This window comes from Delphinapterus leucas, chromosome X (genome assembly GCF_059928025.1).
Source record: "Delphinapterus leucas isolate spDelLeu-1000000601 "Yukka" chromosome X, BTC_Dleu_Yukka2, whole genome shotgun sequence".
NCBI lineage: Eukaryota > Metazoa > Chordata > Mammalia > Artiodactyla > Monodontidae > Delphinapterus > Delphinapterus leucas.
In genome coordinates, this window is record NC_143150.1 from 105,745,819 (window position 1) to 105,766,968 (window position 21,150).

The following is a 21,150-nucleotide window of genomic DNA, read 5'->3' on the forward strand; positions in this document are numbered from 1 at the left end:
GAGTCAGGTTCAGGCAAAGGAGGGATCTATATTCTTTCCCATTTCATAGGCCTCCTTGGCAATTATTTTGGAGGCCAAAGTAACAGGACCACCCAGTACAGGAAGGGGCTGGGTATGAAGTGGCAGGATCCCGGCTGCCTAATTTCATGCCTCCTCCACCCCTATAATTAAATGTAGTGTATAACATATCATAGTTTTGAAATACAAATTTGTTTTTATCTAGAACATAAAATGTGGCATGTGTACTCTCCATGTTGTGTGTTGAAGTCGATGGGGAACTGATTGATTATGCTGTGACTTGGTGTCACTTTATGAGTTGAGGTTGGGAGGTAAAGTGATGTAGCAGCATAATAGTTCATTGACTTTGAGGCTGGTGAGACTTGGATTTGAAATTCTGGCTCCGCCACCAGTTCTCTGTGGCCAAGACAAAGGCAGTAACAATTTTGCACCCCAGTTTTGTAATTTATCAAGTGGTTATGATGGTACTTACCTTGGGGAGTGTTGTGGGGATTCGAAATAATAGATGTAAAACTACAAAATGTCTGACATAGTAACTGTGCAAGGAATTTTAATAACTATTGATGATGGTGATGATGCAGCGCTACTCTCATACCCCATGTCCCTCCTTAGCCAAAAGAAAGAAACATGCACAATAACTCAAGAGTGAAAAGAAAGGAGAAAGCCTGTGAAATGATGTGACATGCCCAGAAAAATGCCTGATACAGGGTAAACACCTAACAAACGGTGGTGGTACTGTTATGGTAGGGAGGGGACAAGGGAATGGCTGCAGAGGTAAGGAGGGATGAGACCATAAAAAACGCATATGACATGTTGAAGGCTTTGATGCTAAGATTTTCGACTTGGGTGAAGCATCAATCAGGGTCCAGTCAGAAAATAGAAACCACTTTAGTTATTTCAGACAGAGGGGATTTGTGCCGGAAATTGGTTACCCAGTGATGGAAGAGCTAAGAAGCCAAACAGACGGCAGGGAGCCTCTGCTGTACCCAGGGCTGGAGGGACAGTGCCAAGAGGTAGTATCACCAGAGCCCCAGAAGCCAGAGCCATCATCTGGAGCTAGAACCAGTGGCCAGTTGGGACCACTGAGGGAGGGGTTAATGGGGCGGGAGATCCAGGGAGGGAACACACCTCCTGCCAGAACTTGTGCTGAAGACAGAGAGAGAAAGGGAGAAATAGCCTGGCCTCTCCTTCCTCCTGTCCTCTCTCTCAGTTCTTCTGCCAGGGACCGCCATTGGCCATACTTACTTAGAAGCCAGTTGTAAGGGAGCAGGAAAGTGGCATTCTCTGTAATAGAGGGCAGAGCAGGGGAACGCCAGAGAATGGATCTGAGAACCAGCGAGCAAGTGGCTGAAGTGCCGGAGGCCTCAAGGACTGTGATGCAGTCAGCCATCTATGCCAATATGCAGGCAAGAGAAACACAAAGCTTGCATAGGACTTTCTGAGTCTGAAGCAACTTAAATGAGGCACTAAAAGGGTACACTGGGTTCAAAGGAAACTGACCTAAAAACAAGCAAAGAGGAGGTAGCACTCAAAAAGTTATCTGCACAGAAGTCCAAACTCTAAGAATAAGCTGTCGTGCATTTGATTGTAGCACTTGCATTATTTATAGTTGTTTATGCTCAAGTCTCTCAAGACTAAGTAATGAATTCCTTTAAAGCAGGAACTGTCTTCCTCATCTTTGTCACTAGCGCCCAGTGCATGGTAGTCTCTGAATAAATAAATGTTCATTGAATGAAACACAGTAGAGCAAGCGAGAGTGATTTTTCTGGGGAAGAAGACAGATCCCACTCAAGAAGACAGCAAGTTGTGTCCACCTAGAGGGGTGGGATAGGGAGGGTGGGAGGGAGATGCAAGAGGGAGGAGATATGGGGATATATGTATACATATAGGCTGATTCACTTTGTTATACAGCAGAAACTAACACACTGTCGTAAAGCAATTATACTCCAATAAAGATGTTAAAAATAGATAAATAAATAAAAAATAAAAAGAAGACAGAAAGATATAGATGATGTTTTCCTAAGGCAGATTACTAAACTAGCAAGATGGAAGTCTCTGGAGAGATGGAGTTCTTTCCAGAAAGTAGAAGATAAAGCATCATGGTAAGAAAAATTAGGAATGTCAGTTAAGTTGTAAATTTTATTGGCAATTTGATATCTTAGCACAACCAGGTGAACTGCTACCCTGGAATTAATTTTATTCTAAAAGGAATAACTCATTGATAATCAAGGAGCTAAGACCCTTGAGGGACTTCCCTGGTGGTCCGGTGGCTAAGACTCTGTGCTCCCAATGCAGGGGGCCCGGGTTCAATCCCTGGTCAGGGAACTAGATCCCACATGCCACAACTAAGAGTTCGCATGCCACAACTAAGACCTGGTGCAGCCAAATAAATAAATAAATATTAAAAAAGAGAAAAAAAAGGAGCTAAGACCGTGAAAGAAAGGGTCACCGTGGATTTGGAATTTAAATAACAAGGAAACACTGAACACAATTTGGTGTGCTGGTAGCCTCAACTATTCATTGGTTTCTTAACTCAATAAATACTTAAGAGTGTGCCAGGCGCTGTGAATCCTACACTTGAGGACAACAGGCTAAAAATATTATTGAAGGTGTAAACATTTTTACAGTAATCTTATTTTTTGGGACATTACAAAACATATGTTCATTCCCAAAATTTGGAAAGATGAAGTGTAAAAGAAAACAAAAATCAATTTCAATCTCAGCGCCCAGAAATAACCACCATTTACATTTTAGAGGATTGCTTCCAGTCTTTTTTTCGATGCATTTCTTATATAGTTGTTGGAGGCAATAATCCTGTTGATAACGTTATATGCTACTTTGTTCACTGAATGTCCCAAGTTTTCTCTCATTCTTAAATTCTCTGGGGATGTTATTTTTCCCAAGTTGCATTTTTCTGAAATATTACTTTTTAAAAATAATTTCCCATTTTTCAAAAACTAACTTATGACAAAGGAAACTCAAATTCATGTTGAATTTGTAGAAATAAATCCTTAAGATTCTGGAGACTTACTACAAACAGGCTTCTGAGAAGAAAGCCAAGTAAAGTGTTATGATGCCTTCTGTCCAGAAAGCTACTTATGTGTTAGAGATGTTACAGAACAAAAATCAGTGTAGTCAAAAATAGGCAGTCAGTCATCAGAAGGCTGATAAGAAAAATTTATCCTATGATAAATACAGTTTATAAATTTACATGAACAGACGCTTTTCTACCACAAATATTTTAATAGATAACAGTTCTTTTGCCAAATATTTATGCTCTCAAGGTGACAAGGCAACTATCCTTGGAAACTTTCAGTGTTACAGAAAAATCTTTGCCTTCTTAGCAAACAAATTTAGACAGAAACTCAACTTTATGATAAGTTCCTGTAAGTTTTAATTTTTATAATAACTGATATGTAAAAATTCACTCACCTGTTTTTTTCAGATATTAATCTCCAAACTATTCTTTTTTATTGAAGTATAGTTGATTTACAATGTTGTGCTAGTTTCAGGTGTGCGTCCTAGTGATTCAGGTTTTTGGCAGATTATATTTCATTATAGGTTATTACAAGATATAGGATATAATTCCTTGTGCTATGCAGTAAAGCTTTGTTGCTTATCTATTTTATGGACTGCAGTTTGAATCTGTTAATCCCAGGCTCCTAATTTGTACCTCCCCCTCCCTCTCCCCTTTGGTAGCCGTAAATTTATTTTCTGTGTCCATGAGTCTGTTTCTGTTTTGCTATATACATTAATTTGTGTCGTATTTTAGATTCCACATGTAAGTGATGTCGTACAGAATTTGTCTTTCTCTGTCTGACTTACTTCACTTAGTACATTCAGTACTTAGTACATCCACCTCATTACAAACAGCTCAATTTCGTTTCTTTTTATGGCTGAGTAATATTCCATTGTATGTATGTGCCACATCTTCTTTATCCGTTCATCCGAGGATGGACACTTAGGTTGCTTCCATCTCCGGGCTATTGTAAATAGAGCTGCAGTGAACATTTTGGTACATGACTCTTTTTGAATTATGGTTTTCTCAGGGTATATGCCCAGTAGTGGCATTGCTGGGTCATATGGTAGTTCTATCAGTAGTTCTCTTAATAAAGGGCTATTCAGTATGGGTGGAGAAGGAAGGTTGCTTCCTGCCTCTTGAGCGATGGAAGCTTATACCTGCCATAGTTATACAGTCCCATGTGAGGTGTTGATTTTTTCCCCTGTAGATATGGAGTACTTAGAATGTTCCAGGCCCTGCTCTGAGTAACAGGATACAGAGAAACATAAGGCATGATCCCTGTCCATCTCCCAAGTTGGTATGAACCCGGCCACGCAATGGACCCTGCGATGTGATAGAAGTCCTTGCCTTATGAGAGTGACAGGCACAGCACCAGCTCTGCTTGGGGCCAGTGGGGGAGTGCTTAAATTATTCTGAGTCCTTTCTGCCTTTGCAACCCAAATGACAGCCGTGTTATTTTCTCTTGTTGCTGATATAGTTCATTAATGCCAGCATATACCCATTTTGTTTTCCAAGGCAGATTTAAATGTCTCAAGTTGGAATGACTGAAGGTTTAAATTCAAGCTAACATATACACACACGGAGCTTATTATTGCCTGGTTTCACTGTATTTGTTGTGTACAGATTCTAGAAAAGCAATATGTCAGCTTCACAAAAGACCATACTGTCTCCTTTGGGGAGTAAAATGGACATACATGAAATAGTTAATAAATGCAATAAGACTATATACTAACTTACATAATATCAAGGTCAAATGTACAGCACCTTGTACGGGTAGAAAGAGCAGTACTGATTAGAGTCATTGGGGAAGGCTGTTTGGTGAGTAGAATAAAACATTGTTCTAGGAAGGAATTTTGTAAGGCTTATGTAAATTAAAATGTAGGCTAGGGTATTCCAGATAGTGTAACAGCATAAGCAAACGTATGATTGAGAGAAAGACTAGCTTGTTTAAGGGTCAGTGAGGACGTTGTTTCGTGAGAACCTTCTCCAGATTTTTGAAGGAAAACCTGATTCAGTGCAATTAAATTCAGGGTGAATTAAAATGCCTTAAATTATAGAATGAGAAATTTAAATTTCATTTGATTGGCGGTGGAAAAATGTTGAATCTTTAGAAGAGAGACATGATGAAGTCTGTGTTCTGCTTTTAGGAATTAGAATTTGATGGGATGGTTGAAGGAAGAGAGGGGAGAGATTAGTTATTCTGTTTGGTTTTGCTCTGCGGCACTTGAGATGATAAAGGCGTTAGGATAGCAATGGGGGAAAGACGTGGGGACATGACTCTGGAAGTTTCCTTTCCAAGGTAGAATTGTCTGAAAGTAATGACAGATTGGTAGGTTTTAAAGAAAAGAGAAGAGTTATAGGGGCTTCCCTGGTGGCGCAGTGGTTGAGAGTCCGCCTGCCGATGCAGGGGACGCGGGTTCGTGCCCCGGTCCGGGAAGATCCCACATGCCGCGGAGCGGCTGGGCCCGTGAGCCATGGCCTCTGAGCCTGCGCTCCGCAACGGGATAGGCCACAACAGTGAGAGGCCCGCGTACGGCAAAAAAAAAAAAAAAAAAAAAGAGAGAAGAGTTATAAGATACCTTCTAGATTTTCAGCCTTGATGACCCAGAGAATGGTGATACCACTGAACAAAAAGAGGAAATTGCGAATTGATTGGGACCATAGGAAGTGTCAGAATTGTATTGATTGTATGTACTTCTGGATTTATTTATCATTCTACAAAGATTTATTTGGGGTAGCTCATATAAGTGTATGAACTTTGATATCATAAGCACATATTTCTCATTAATCTTGTCAAAAGCCCTGTGAAGTGTATTATTATCTCCACTGTACAGATGAGGCTCAGAGAATGTGGGTAATTTGTTCACTTGGCATAGCTGGGATTTAAATGTACTTTCAACTCCTAACTCAGTGATTTAGCTCCTGAGCTAAGCTTTCTTCCTGGGAAGTGATAGTGGCAGTTTGAAGAGGAACTTTCCTGATGGCTTTTCGAGAGGGGAACTAAGAAAGTTAGTTAGTTAGAATCATCAACGTGATAAAAAGATTCCTTGGGTTTTTATTGCAGTTTATATAGGAAATACTAGGGGCAGGTAAGGTTCCTAACTTTTACCTAGCAAGTGGATATCCTGGATCTCTCTCTCCTAGGAGCTTTTAAGATACCATGGCTCCTGTAGTCTTCACAGCAGCCCTCAGAACAGGTTCCCTTTACCAATGAAGAAACTGCAGCCTAGGGAAGTTAAGGCCGCTTGCCCAAGCACACTGGGAGACTGCTTCACCATTAAGGGGAGTGGCTTTAGCGTCTAACAGATTTGAGTTTCAATCCTTCGGCCTTTGGTTTGCTCGTCTGTAAGATGGGACTGAAACAACAACAGCAAAGTTGGAAATATTATCTGAGAATGTATGTATTTATTACTAACATACCGTAAGCACCCAATAAATGGCAGTCATTAGTACTGTTCTTTGATCGCAAAGTCATAGCTAGGACCCATCGACTTTTCTTCTCTAGCCATTAGTTTTCCCATTATACAGTAGTACTCTTGCGGGAGATAGTGGATGAAATGAAGAATTTGGAAGAAATCACAGAGAAGTATGGAAAAGAAGATAGATTTAACACTCAGTAATTTTTTAAAGTAATATGTGCACATGATTTTAAAAAATAAAGCAATACAACTGGGTAATGAGAAAAGTAAGCCTCCCTCTCAGCCCTGATATTAACCCCCCAGTGTCACTCTGCAGAGGCAATTAACGGTAGAGTTCTGTTTCCTTCTGTAGATATTTTATGTGTATACAAACATACATAGCCATAAATATGCCCCTTTATACCCAGTGATACCATAACGGACAGTGTTCTCTTCTTTGATGCCATCACCTTTTACATAACTAAACTAAAGCACTTTTCTCCTGTAGAATAACAGCCTGACAGATTATGAAAATTTGTTAGATGGAGGGTTATATTCGTATTCTTCTGAGACAGAAACCCAGAAATAAATGTAAGAGGTTCAAAATTGGCAACTAGTGGCCTTTAAGTCAAACCACTTCAGACAAACTAGTGGTTGTCTAGTGGCCTAGACAACCATTAAAAACTGTATAAATGCTAACTGGTTCTCAGGATGTCTACAACAAACAAAAACTATTATTATTAAATGGAGAAATTAAGATTCCTAGAAGGACGGAGAGGAACTGTTTTATGGGCTGACACGTTGAAGGGCGCGCTTAGGACCCGGCTGCCTTCTTTGGGCTTTGGACTAAATGATGTTCTTGAAAAGAAACCGCGCGCGCCTGTCCTCCCTTCCTGACTTCCGCCTGTAACACGCTCCGCCTCCGAACCCTCATGACTTTCTATGTCAGGGTGGTTTAGAAGGAGCTGAATCTTGAAAATTGAAGAAGATCACAAGGTCTAGAAACTCCTCTCACGGGGGAAAATTAGGACTTGCTGGCTTCTGGGAAAATTCGTTTTTCAGATGTAACATGAACGTGTCAAATACTTGTCAGGGTTAAAGAAGTTCAGGGTCTCTGTTCAAACTGGGAGCAAGTGGGAGCCCTTAAGCCAAAAGAGTAGTTTCAAAGTCCCGCTGAGAATGAGCCTTTGTATTTTGTTCTCCGGCTCGGTCAGGGAAGGGATGCTGCATTAGGAAGTTAAGTGTTCTTACTACAATAGAATAAAATGATGCATAAGAGAAGGTGGGGGAACATACAGGAACATGATGCTTCGGGCTTATGTGAAAATTTTTGGCATTTGCCTGTTTGAGTTCCTCAGCTACTTTATTGATTTCACTAAAGCACCCTTTCTCTGCAGGGAGGAGGGAAAAAAGAGAAACCCTTCGCTTCTAGTCCTTGTTTCTCATTCCGACTAGGGAACCCAGGACAAGTTACCGAGAACTTTCTAGTCCTTTGCTTTCTCGTCTGGAAAAGGAAGATTTAAAATGAGAGATTTCTAGTTCTCAGATGCTATATCATTTTCTTATTTGATGAAAGTAATGTTGTTGGTTTTATTATCCCCAAAGGAATACCCATAAGGAGTAGGTAGAGATAAATTAAAGCTACGTAAAGAATTTAATTCCTGGTTGCCCAATAACCATTAAATCCCTCAGCAGTCAGGCAAGAACGCATTCCTGCCTTGAGACAAGATTTAGTCCTTTTTGAACTTACCCTCGGGCTGTGTTCCGAAAGTTTATTTGTAAGTTAGTTGCTTACAACTTGGAATAAAATGTGTTATGAAGGGTGGTTAGGTCCCCAAGTCCCAAAATCTAATTTAACCCTCCTCATGCACTGCAGGGTATGAATAGGATGGAGCTACGTGTTTCTATGGGAACAAAATGCTTCTGGGGTAGAAACTCACATTGCCGGGGTTTATTTCTCTACTCCCAAAGCTTCTCTGGATAAGAAGAACTGGACATTTGATCATAAGAGGTCTAGTTGCCTTCCTGGTCACTCCAGTGACCTTTCAGCTTCCCTTTCTCTGGTCCTCATTTTTCTTTATATGAAGGTTTCTGTGATCTCTCAACCTGCCCCGCCCGCTGTCCCCTGGCCTGCATCGTGGCCCTTCTGAGCCTACCACCCATCACCCTCATGCTGGTTAGGATTACAAGCACACTGGGCAAGCGAAGCCCCATTTCTCCTATAACAGAGGAGCAGTGGGGAAGGCCATCAAGTGCTTTGGGTGTCAGAAAGATTTGGCCTGGAATCCAGGCTCTGGGATGCAACCTTAGGGAACTTACGAAAGATCTGTGAGCCTCATTTTTCTGACCTTGAATGAGGTTGGTGATGTGGAACTCAGGGCATTGTGAGGACTCAGTGGCATCAGGTACAACACCATCTGCCCTTGGGCGCTCAGTGAATGTTAGCGTTCCTTTTGCCATCGGCTCGCCACTTCCCATTTTTCTCGTAAACTCTATAGGGAATACTTGGGTACAAAAAGGGTTGAAGTAAGAGTCACCTACATTTTTAAAAAAGGCTGCTTTAAGCTTGTCCCCAGGTAGTTTTGTCCAGGAGTCAAAGGAGAATAAAGGCTGGGTCAGATTCAGTGAAAGCTGAGATAAGAGGTAGAGAAGGGGGGGATGGTTCCTGCCTGCTGTGCAGTAGGAGTCAATAAAAAGGGGGTGGGGGGAGCCTGGACATGGCTACTGAAAAGGGAGAGGGGAACACTCATTTGTGAGACTTCAGAGCCATCTAGGAGATGTACAGAGGAACTCAAGAGTCTGCCGAATTCCTGGACTGAACCCTCAAACGGGTCAAGTGAGGGAGGACATGCTTCGTATCAGGCAACTTCCAACTACATCAGGGTTTTGAGGTGATAAAGAAGAGTCTTTTCCCACTAACATGAACATTTCATTTCTTGATTCAAATGTATTGTCTAGACACATAGACGGGTGAATGTGGATCTCTCCCTAAGGCATCCTTTCTTATTAAAAGCAACTCAGTCTATGTCAGGGGACAAGGCAGTCCATTATCTAATGAAAAGCTCCTGCCACTGATTAATTTTTTTTTTTTTTTCTGTACGCGGGCCTCTTACTGTTGTGGCCTCTCTCGTTGCGGAGCACAGGCTCTGGACGCGCAGGCTCAGCGGCCGTGGCTCACGCGCCCAGCCGCTCCGTGACATGTGGGATCTTCCCGGACCGGGGCACGAACCCGTGTCCCCTGCATCAGCAGGCGGACTCTCAACCACTGCGCCACCAGGGAAGCCCTTTTTTTTTTTTCTGATTAATTTTATAACAGCTGCAGCTAAGTGGTGGGTCTTTTTTTTTCTTTTTTAAGAATGATTTCTATATTAGTATCTTTAAAAGGATCTCATCAGTAGTATCTAGTTTCCAGAAAAAGTAACACATAAAACTGAAACATACTTCATTTTTATAAACATCATACTGTCATGAGACTTCTGGGTGCATGGGCAGCTTGAGGCATGTCGTGTGTCCGTCGTCGTCGTCCCCCCCCACCCCCGTTCCTCTCCCCAGCTAGCGTATACACAGCACAGAAACAAGCACATTTTACCATGTTCCTGGCCACTTACGTATCTTGAACTGTGTACTATCTTGGACTAACTATTCACGCTTAAGGATTTAACAGATTATCTTCTTCCACCTCTCAAATAACAACAATAATAAAAACCCAAACAGTTTATTTTCCCTAATGAGATTAAACGGGTGAGTACCAGCCTAAGGCAGGAACGTTCCAAAAAAAGAGTTTTGCAGAAGGTAAATTCGTTTGCCCCGTGGTAATTAAGGGTCAGATTTCCACTGATGTCCACTTTGGCATCTATTTTATTCACAGTGGTATTGAGGGGAATGGATATTGGGGGTGTGTGGGAATTGGGGACCAGAGAATGGAGAGAGGCAGACAGAGGATGCAAATCATTTTCCATTAGAACCTAAAACTTACACTCTTAGATAAAGGATAGACTACGAAATCTTAATCTGAGTTTTAAGACTTCTGAATAGTTGAAAGTTACCAAAGCTTTACATTTTTTTTGCGGTACGCGGGCCTCTCACTGCTGTGGCCTCGCCTGCGGAGCACAGGCTCCGGACGCGCAGGCCCAGCGGCCATGGCTCACGGGCCCAGCCGCTCCGCGGCATGTGGGATCCTCCCGGACCGGGGCACGAACCCGCGTCCCCTGCATCAGCAGGCGGACTCCCAACCACTGCGCCATCAGGGAAGCCCCAAAGCTTAACATTTTTTAAATAACGTTTATCCTAAGAGCGATGAGTAAGGAAAGATGCTGCTTGACTTTAAGGAGATTTTGCACTAATGAAGAGATAAAGATATAAACATGTCTAAAGAGTTAATGAAAAATTAGTTACTAACAAGTGTTCATGTATACGTAGACATTAATTTTCAGAGAAATAACTTGTATATTTAAAAATTCTAATCCTCATATCTGGGCCAAATCAGATTTGTGATAGTCCCATGCAAAACAAATGTCTAGTTAGATGCTCCGCAGATCTATTTATGTCTGGAAGAGTGCCTTAGCCATATAAGCCGTCTACTGTAACATTGTGTTAAACATTAAATTAACTGTCAAGCCGTCCTGCATCAGTGACACCACTTGGTAGCAAGAATGGGGAACCCTGTGGTCCCAGATCTTACTGCTTTGTTCCTCTGCCCCACGGAGGATTGCAAGGGAAGGATGGTGCCCTCTACTTGGTATTCTGCATTTTGTTGCTTATGGTTCAGTTAATGGGTCAGAAGTACATTTGCTGCAAGTGACAAAATACCTGAGCAGCTGTATCTTAGCCACATAGGGGTTGATGTTTTTTGTATAACAAGAAGTCTGGAGACAGTAGAGAGCTAAGGAAGAGTTCAGTGATGCCATCGGAGATCTGGGCCTTTGTTCTGCTGTAGTATCTTTAGTGAGTGACCTTTGACCTCTGGGTTGCTTAATGACTGCTGCCCCTCAGGCAGGAAGGAGAAAGGACCTTCTCCCTCTCAGGCTCTTTGTCTTTCATGTTGGAAAAGGAAACCCTTCCCTGCAGATGTCTTGTCAAGCATTGACCAAAACCATGTCCACATGGCTGCCACTGGCTATAGATTAGAGAATTGAGATCCTCGAGACTTTGTAGTAGAGAAAGACCAGGGAGAAAGACTTTGAAAGTATTGTGTGAAACAACCTACAGAATCCGCCACAGTTAAATACAGCTGAGTCCACTTTCTAGATTACAAGCATCCTCTCTAGATGACCTTTGTTCTTTCTCCTTTTATTCCAACTCCTTTATGTCTGGGAAAGTCTTGATATCTATGTAACGTGTGTTTCAGAAAAGAAGCCCAAGCTCAGCCTGTAAGGGGTAAGTAAGCATGAGAATTATTCCAATGATTCATCCAGAGCAGTGGGAAGTGATATCATTTGAAGAGAAATCAAACGTGGTATCAGTGTCACTAACGGCTTAAACCCGGTCAAAGTAGGGAAGTTCCTTTCCGAATTGCATTCAATTCAAACCATTTATTGAGCACCAACATTTATTGCCCTTCGGTGCCAGCGATATTGAACACAACACAATCTTTCCAGAAGTCTCCATTTCCTTTTCTCATCTTTTCTTTCTCAAGTAAAGGAATGAAAGATAAAGCTACTTCTAGTTCGTTATATCATTCATTTTGACCAGTATTGTTATAGATTTTATTTTTATCATATATTGAGTATTTAAATAAATCTTAAGCCTTTGTGGGCTAACGTAGAAATTAATCACTATTTCATAAAGCACATGGCTTATATGGAAAATTTTCAATTCCATTAACCTTACAAATGTTCACCGGAATAGTTTATGTCGTGCTGGAAACTACTTTTGCATCTCATGTATACACGGCTCTTTGCAGTGTATGTTTCTGCTCACATAACCAAAGAAAATACATGTTGATTTTTGTGTGAGTGAAATACTTACCTTTGTGTTTTCCCCAGTATTTTAGAAGCCTGAATCTTCAACCCCTGAGCTTAGTATACAGTTAGGCCCGCAATAGGTGCTTAGATAAATGTGAATTGATGATTTTTAAACGTGTAAGTAATGGTCACTTCATGATATACAGTCAGTAGACTAGTTATGGGTTTTGGTTCTGTCTTCCCATATTCTTGTGCTGGAAAAGTCAGTGGACTGAGGCAGTATTTTTGGTGGCACAGTCCTTTAGTTTGAATGCATTAGTAAATGGTGGAGTCCAAAGAATAGCTGGAAAATTTTTGGAAAGCCCAGTAAGAAATGTTTCCACAGCGTAATTTGAGTGAAAGCCAGATAACAGCTAGTTATTGGAGGAACTCGACAGTAAAAGCTTTGACATAGACGTGAGAAAGAGGGTGGAAGTAAATTTGGGGGGAGAATAGGAAGTGGTCTGGCTGAGGCAGAACTCCAAAAGGAAATGCCTCCTGGGGCCAAACTGGTCATTTAAATGACTGAAGGCGGCTGGGTGGGAAGTGGGTCAACCTGAAAAGCTTCTCTTGGGGCTAATTGGGCCTCAGCTTCCCCCACTGACATGCAAGAAGGTGAGTCTTTAGGTTCTTCCGGAGAAGCAAGACGATGGGAAGTCTCCAGATTTTTAACTGTTGGCAAATCATTCAACAATTTAAAAAACCATTACGGGAGCCAAAGCCAAACAAACGAAAACAAAAAAACAGGTCTGCAGAGTAAATTCAGCCGGTTTGTGCCCTATGGTCTGTGGTTACCGGAGAAATCATTGAAAGATGAGGCTAGCATTAAAGGAAATGGACATTTACTCCTGTTTATTTTTATCATGAAAATAGATTTACCACAGATTCCCCAACTGTGAGAAAGGATGGGAGATTTGAAATAGGTAGTGTCAACCCTATTGCAAAGAAAGTATGTTTTTTCCAGCCCCCGACAAATAGGGCACAAACTTTTAAAAAACTGTTTGTGAATTTGGTTATATGAAAAATTGTAAAAGGTATGAAAATCAAGTCACATTTGATCATTGAAAAATGTCTCACCTTTATTATACAGAGTAAAAATTTAATTAAACTGTCTCTGCCCTGGAGAATCTGGGATGTGTGTTCATTTGTGAAGAGAGTGTGGAAAGGGTGGCTAATTAATGAAGTGTAGAAGAGAGTTGAAGGAGACTGGGGTAATTTTATAAGTTTGTGGAGTTCTGATAGTTGCGTCGGTTAGTTGAGTTGCCCGCGTTAAGGCTCAAGGAACACACGGGAGAGCAGTGACTGAAGGTTCTGAGTCAGAGAAAGGGAATAATATCGTTCAGCCCAGCGATGAGAGTGGACTGTGTGACAGTCTCTTGTTACGAAGGAGACCAGAAGGAAAGAGCATTGGCTTGATTTGGTGTGGTTCTAATTGGAGCATGAAGGGAAGGCTGATCAGAGATAGAGGATCAGTTTAGAGACCTTGCCGATTGATGTGTCTTCTGACCATAAGGATGGCAAATAAGGAAGTGCTTAGGTGGAATAGCTTTTTCAGTGAGTTGACCGAAGGAGAAAAGGCACAATATGGAATTCGGGAGTAGGGAATGAAGTTAAGGATGTACATTCTTTGAGTGCCATGGCACTTGATCCCTCTGTTTTCGGTGCCTTACGTCACTCCCAGGTTTAGTTACTTCTGATGCCTCCATGTCTGGTGCAGCTTCTTCTGAGATCAACCCTCCAGCCTTCTGTCAGGGTGAAGCCAGGGGTGGCTAGGATGCTTGGCTGCATCCTTGGCTGCATGGGCTAGGGGAGAAGGTGTTGAGGGCTCTAAAGAGTTGCAACTCCTCCCTCCATTTTCAGCCACATCACAGCCCTCAGAAGAACCCGAGGCCTCTAATTTCTGGGACTTCTTGGCTGTGTAAATGGGCATATGCTTCTTGTTAGTGCCCCAACTGCCCCTCTTCCCCTCACATGAATTTAGGCTTGGGATTTCTCCTGAATCAGCTACCATCAGGTCATCTTCCAAGCTTCCAAGACACTGGAGTCTCTTCTCATCTCCCCTCCAGTTTTGTCTCTTTTCTTTTAGGTAGATGTCATTTTTAATTCTTTTTCTGTCATCCTAGTAGTTTGACATGAGGAATAAACGAGTCTGTTCCATCTGCCATGTTTAGCTGGAAGTCCCAAGACCTAAGTCCTTAACATGAAGTGCAGGGCCCTACAGTCGGCCTCCCCCTGCCTACCTGGGGTCATTCTTCATCCTTGCGCTCTGAGATTTCAGCAGTCTGGGCCTTCTTAGGATTCTCAATGGTCTACACTCTTCTCTGCTTGCGAGCCTTTTTTGAACATGCTGACCTTTCATCTTGCTTTGCTCTTTCTTTCTACTCTTCACCTGGCTAACTCCCATCACCCTTCAGATCTTTGCTTAAATGTCACTTTCTCAGAGAGGCCTTCCTGGCCTGTGTTTCCCTATGTGCTCACTCTCGATAAGCGTTGAGAAGATAGGTGGAAGGATTATGAATAGATGGATGTCTTTTTAAAAATAATTTTTCCTTGAGTAACATTGATTTATAACATTAAATGAGTTTCAGGTGTACAGCATTATATTTCTACTTCTGTATACCCTACAGTGTGCTCACCACCAAAAATTTAGTTTCCCTCCATCACCATAGAGTTGACCTACTTTACCCATTTTCGCCTCCCTGCCTTGCCCTCTCGTAACCACTGCTCTGTTCTATCTGTGTGTTTGTTTTTATTTGGCGGATGTCTTTTACAAAGCTATAAACCAGTTTTTCCTAAAGAGTCTTCCTGGACCATTAATATTATTTTATATATTTTTTTTTGGTGGACAAGGCTTTGAGAATTAGAGCCCGAATCCTTTCTGATTTGAAGCTTAAGTAGAAGGAACATGGTGCAGCAGTGTCCACGTGAGTCACCTCTCCATTATCTGGGGGAGAATTCAGGCCCAGAAATAGTATTTAAGATACATGGTGTCTCCCCCACCCACCCACCCACCCACCCGCCGCAGAAGTTTACATTGGCCGTTCGTTATAGAAACTGCTTTCTCAACAAACCTTTTACCAGAGCAGCAAACAAGAAAGCAAAGCTAATTTGAGTTTCAACTCTTCCACGAGAACAATGCTGCTAAGAAGTAGTGACATTGAGCTGAGGAAGGCCAAGCAGAAGTAGGGAGCCAGAAAGGCCTTGAACAGCCCACAAGTCAGGATTTGGTGCTCTATTTTACTTCACAGTTGAACTTCCCTATTTTTTTATTTTTGGTTTGGGTTGGTTTGTGTCTCTCTTTCACAATTCTAAGTCTTCCACATTTGTGCTACCCTGGATCCTTTATTGCTTCTCTTCATTTTTCAGAAGAATTCTGGAGAATAACTGGTAGCAAATAAGTAATACCATTTCACACCTGGAAACAACTTGATAGGAATTATAAATTCACAGCTTTCTGCAGTTCATACAAGTATGAATGTGTCATTCCTATTTATCTCTACGTAGGTTTATTTTTGCCCCATTTAAGTAAAGCTCAGTGTTGATGATGAGGTTTTAATGAGTGTAGATTGTAAAAGGCCTCAAATATATCTAAAAAATTATAGACCAAGTGTCATGTGTTAATGTACCTCCTCTCTCTCGGCTAATTCTTTAAAGATATGTTCCAGAACTCCTCCGTATTATTGAAGAGTTCTTGAAGACTTCCCCACAATTCTACTTTGTACTCTAAAGCTTCTGAAGCCTGGGTATCTTGGCTTAATTTGCCTTCAAGCCAGACTTGGTTTAAATTACTCAGTTTATCTCAAGCCTCATAAAGGCCTGTCCGTGGCTCTTGCCTGTTTTAGTGAGTTTGAACTGATCAGAATAATACTTGTCGTGTGGAGTGTCCATTAGAATGCTGTAGGAAGAGTGAGGCTGGGGAATCAGAGATATATTATTAATATTTTAAAATCTGCCTTTCTATATATCATATTAGTGTGGGGGAGACCACCTTGTTGTGGCTTCTTTAGAAAATTTGGAGAATTGTTAAAATGGACATGCAGTAGTAGTTTAATTTGCATTGTATGCCAACACTGAAGTTGGAACTATACCCCCCAAAAATCATACTTCCTCTAGATTTTATTTGTCACTCATGATCACCTGAGTGATTTGGAATACATTTCTGCTGGGAAATAGAGTTGGTAGGAAACAAAGACCATACCACGAATTCATCTGTTGGAGTAATCTTCAGCCATCCAGCTCTTTCCACTCATTACATTTATGGGGTCATTGTCATTCTTTCTACCTAATATAGGTAAACATACTGAAACTTTGGGCCTTTCTAAAAAGCGCCCACAAGCCATTGGAAAGCTGGACCGAAATACTCCTTGTTTTAAATTCTAGACCTCAGTTTGGTCATAGGTAGCAGGATTTTTGAAGTATGATTAAAAGGCAGAAAGCAGCTGTAAAATTGAAACGAAGGGCCTTAATGTTTTATTTCTATAATATTTTCCAAAATTTCCCATAAGTTTAAAATGCTGAGGCGCTTTTCAGTCATTTTGCAAGAGCAAGTCCAACAATGTGTAGGTTTATGGCTCAAACTTGATCGCTCATTCCTCTTTTCTGGTGAATTTGACACCTTCCACCACTACCTTCCACAGAATGAAAGTAAAAGTCATGCAACAGAAATACTTACCGAAGTCAAGGGAAATTCATAGGCTAAGGAAAGGTGCAGCAAAACCTGTTATTTGTTTTGTGCCTAAAAATAAAAGTCAAATGGACCATCACTTCAGTAGCTGGTGATTCAACTTGAGAGCGTAGATGGTGTAATATTGCCCCTTGTTCCTTAAGTTTCTAGATTTCTTCATTTTTAGGCCAGAACCAGCCCTGGATAAAATAATTAAAGTCATGAAGAGGAATGTACAGTTCAGCGTGTTTATCCTTCCAAGTGCGCTCTCCACCAGCTGCCACGCAAACATCGTGTGACTCGTTTCTTGGATAGCCTCACGCCTCTTGAGTTCCGGTTGTGAGAGCTAGTGAGCTCATCACAGCTGGGGCCAAAGTCCTGGAAAGGCAGCTCCCAGGGAAAGTGGAGGCTGGCCTCCCACGGGGGATGGGGATCGGGGCTTGAAGCTTTATTCTGCACGCATACTTTAGCTACGAGATCAGCTCCAGCCTCAGCCCAGGACAGTGTCACATTGTCCGCAGCTGTACCGCATCTTGAGGTTTCAGTGTGTATCCTACACATTTTCACAAGGCTGCGGAGACTTCTCTCTCCCGGCTGTAAGCCAGAGGGCGGATTCAGACAACACAGATGGTTAACCCTCTGGAGTAGGACTTTCAGGGCACCAGAACTCCGTTGCAATTCACTGATGCTTACTGGATGTAAATTTGTATGGCTTCTGTTGCATTATGTTGAAAACTAGACATTTTCCCTGCTACTTTCTTTTGGTCTTCCTGAATCACTGATAATTGGTTGGACTGTGGTACGTAGAAAACTGGTGGCAGAAGTCTTGTTCTCTGCATTGTGTTTGGGGGTATGCTTGAGAGGGTGTCAGAGTGGATTAACGCCAGGTAGAATGTGCCATAGTTAAGAAGGATTTGAAAGGGAAGAAAGTTTGTACTGCTTTAGGGAAGCTGAGAGCACTGCTAGAGCAGGAATGTTCCAGATGCTTGTCTCTGATAGTATTCTACCGTGAACCACGCCCTGAAAGAATCACATCATCCCTGCCTCTCCCACTTGGATCTCAAGCTCCTGGAATTTGCCAATTCTTGATATGAACGGTGAGGACTGGATGGGGCTTCTGACCTCATTTAGACCATTTGTCCTGAATTCTGAATAGATCCAGGAAAATCGGACAGAGTAGACACTTTTAACTTATTGAATACCTTTCATTGGCATTCATCGTAAACAAGAGACCCACAAATATATCCCAGAGGTGAGTTTTTGGTCTAATTGACTGCAATAGTCATTAAATACTCTAAAAGCCCACAAAATGGATTGTAGAAAGACAAAAACAATAGACCACACAGGTCTCTTGTAGAGTTTATACTTGCACTTTAACAACATGGAACAAGAAACTGTATTAAAATGTACAATTAAAGACTCCATTGTACTTGAAGGCGCATACGAATTACCTGGGGATCTTGTTAAAATGTTGATTTTGATTCTTAGAGCTGGGTGGGGCCTGAGATTCTGCATTCCTAACAAGGTCCAAAGAGGTGCTGGTGCTCTTGGTCCTCGAATCATAATCTGGGCAAAAAGGATCTGCCCAGGTTCTCTGGGGGTAGGTATGTGTTGGTAGCCACCCGTGGTTAAGACATCGGTGAGGGCTGCCTTCCTATGCACATCTCGGCTACCAGGTTTATAATGAAAGCAAGTCTCAGAACAAGCTCTGTCACATATGAACACTTACTAGCCACAGAGCAGAGAACAATTTTCAAGGCTGTGTCCAAGGCACAGTGAAGTCACAGCCCTGCCTTTTTGAGTGCTTGGCGGGAGAGCCTCACGATCCGCACCTGCCACAGTCCTTAACACAGCGGTTCTCAAAGTGTGGTCTCTGGACCAGCAGCATCAGGAGCACCTAGAAACCTGTTAGAGATGCAGATCCTCAGGCCCTCTCCAGACCCGCGGAATCAGAACATCTGAGCATGGGGCTTGGGAATGTGTATTTTTAACCAGCCCTCCAGGTGATTCTGGTGTGCGCTCAAGTTGGCAAACCCCTGCTGTAACAGCAGGATTTTGTCAGCCATCTAATTGAATTCAGGCAACCAAGAATCCAATGAACTACAGCTGGAGATTTTGGAATCCGGCCTAGGGCACCATTTTTAAAGGTGGAGGGCCTGCTAGATTCTTCCCACGCCCTGTTAATGTAAGGGCAGGGAATGTTTCTATTCTAAACCCTTTTCAACAGTCCTGGTATGTTGTAAACCACTAATATCACTAACACAAGCCCATCCAACATTAATTTGGATACTAGGTGTATTAATAGGATTTTAGGTGTAACAGGAGCTAAATATAGCTGAAGCACTTAACAGGGGTGGCTCTGGAGTGAGGCTTTTTGATTAATTGCTAGCCAACCACCCCTGGAGTGTGCTTTCCTGATTAAGACAACTGACCGCCTCTGCAACGTAGCTAAGCTAACACACACATACTTCATATTGTACGGTCCCCGTGAGGGTTTTTTTTAACTCTTAAAATCTACTTTATTGAGGCATACTTTAAACACAATAAAATGTACCCATTTTAAGTGTACAGTTTGAGTTTTTGACGGACGTATGCACTCAAATGACCTTCATGTCAATCAAGATATATAACATTTCAGTCACCTAAAAAATACGACTGTGTTCCTTTCAATTAGTTACCCACCCCGTCCCCGCTCCCGGCTACCGTCTGTCTGCCTTCTTTCAGTGTATCGGTGAGATTTACCTCTTCGAGAATTTCACATAAACGGAATCAAGCAGTGTTTTTTTTTTTTTTTTTTTTTTTTTTTACTCTTTGTGCCTGACTTTTACCCAGGGTAATGTTTTTCAGATCAGCTCACAATGTTGCTTTATCAGTAGTTAGTTCCTTTTTAATACAGAGTAGTATCCTGTTGTGTGACTACACCACAATTTGTTTATTCATTCTACTCTAGTTTTCTTTCCAGTTTTTGGCTATTACGAATTAAAGCTACTATGCGCATTCACGTACACATCTTTTTGTGGGCGTGTTTTTATTTCTTTTGGCTGAATGTCTAGGAGCCGAATTTTGGGTCATAAGATAGATGTATGTTTAATTTCATGAGAAATTGCTAACCTGGTTTTCCAAAGTAGTCATACTATTTTATATTCCCACCAACAGTGTCTGAGAGTTCCAGTTGCTCCACATCCTTGCCAACATTTAGTATTGTCAGTCTTTTTGGTTTTTACATTGAATATTTTAAAGTAAATTACGGACATTGTTTTTCTTTCCCCTGATTTCAATTTAGGTTGTTATATTTGGTCTCTGCAAAGGCCATCAATCTAATAATGTTGACCCAAGCAGCTTGGATATGGATTAAATTATTTCCCTTTCTTAACCTCCAATTAGAATTGGTTCTGTGGGTGCCGTTTGATTATGGCAGTTAGTCATGTTTGCCAGTATAGTTTTTCTTTTTTTCATTTTTTTGTTCACATATTCCTTCAGTTTGTCGGTCAGTCCCTGAGCTGTATTAGACCTGTTTTTTCAGAGAGCAGTTGTATGTTAAGTCACTGGGAAATAACGACAGAAGTAGGGGACAGGGTACTTGTCTTCAAGGAGCTTTTTGGAGCTGGGTTTATGAAACATAAATACACAAAAATGCAAGAAAAGAATTATATCTTGGCGTATATCAGGGCTTACGCAAAATTGAGTGAGGGCATCATCTGAATACAGATTTCTGCTAGGTGAGGTGAGTTGGGGCTTGATAGACAGGTGACAGTAGAAACCACTGTAGCAGAAATTGTTGAGCTGTTAATCCGTGCAGAATAGTAGAATGATTGCACCTTAGAATATAAAGCTAAATGTTTATTTTAGTCCCAGTTTTATTTTACTTATTTTAATCTCTTTTAGAATAGCAGTACCTTCATTAGTACAGAATACGTACGGAAACAAATATCCATTCTGATATGGACTCGCAGCTTTTCTTGTTGACATCTAGTATCATTTTTGTATGTTTAGCTGGCATCCAAACTTTCGAGCAAAAACTTCCAATTAGTACGTGTGTGTGTACACACATGTGAGTTTGTGAACTTCTTTTTAAGCCAGCTCTCCTTTATCCTGTCTTTGCTGAGT

At 41.6% G+C, this 21,150-nt stretch overlaps 1 protein-coding gene across 3 annotated transcripts in view; it reads left to right on the forward strand.

Moving 5' to 3' along the window:
• DMD (dystrophin) overlaps positions 1-21,150 on the forward strand; it is a 151,915-nt gene that overhangs the window by 14,664 nt on the left and 116,101 nt on the right. The gene's annotated exons all lie outside the window — the stretch shown is intronic.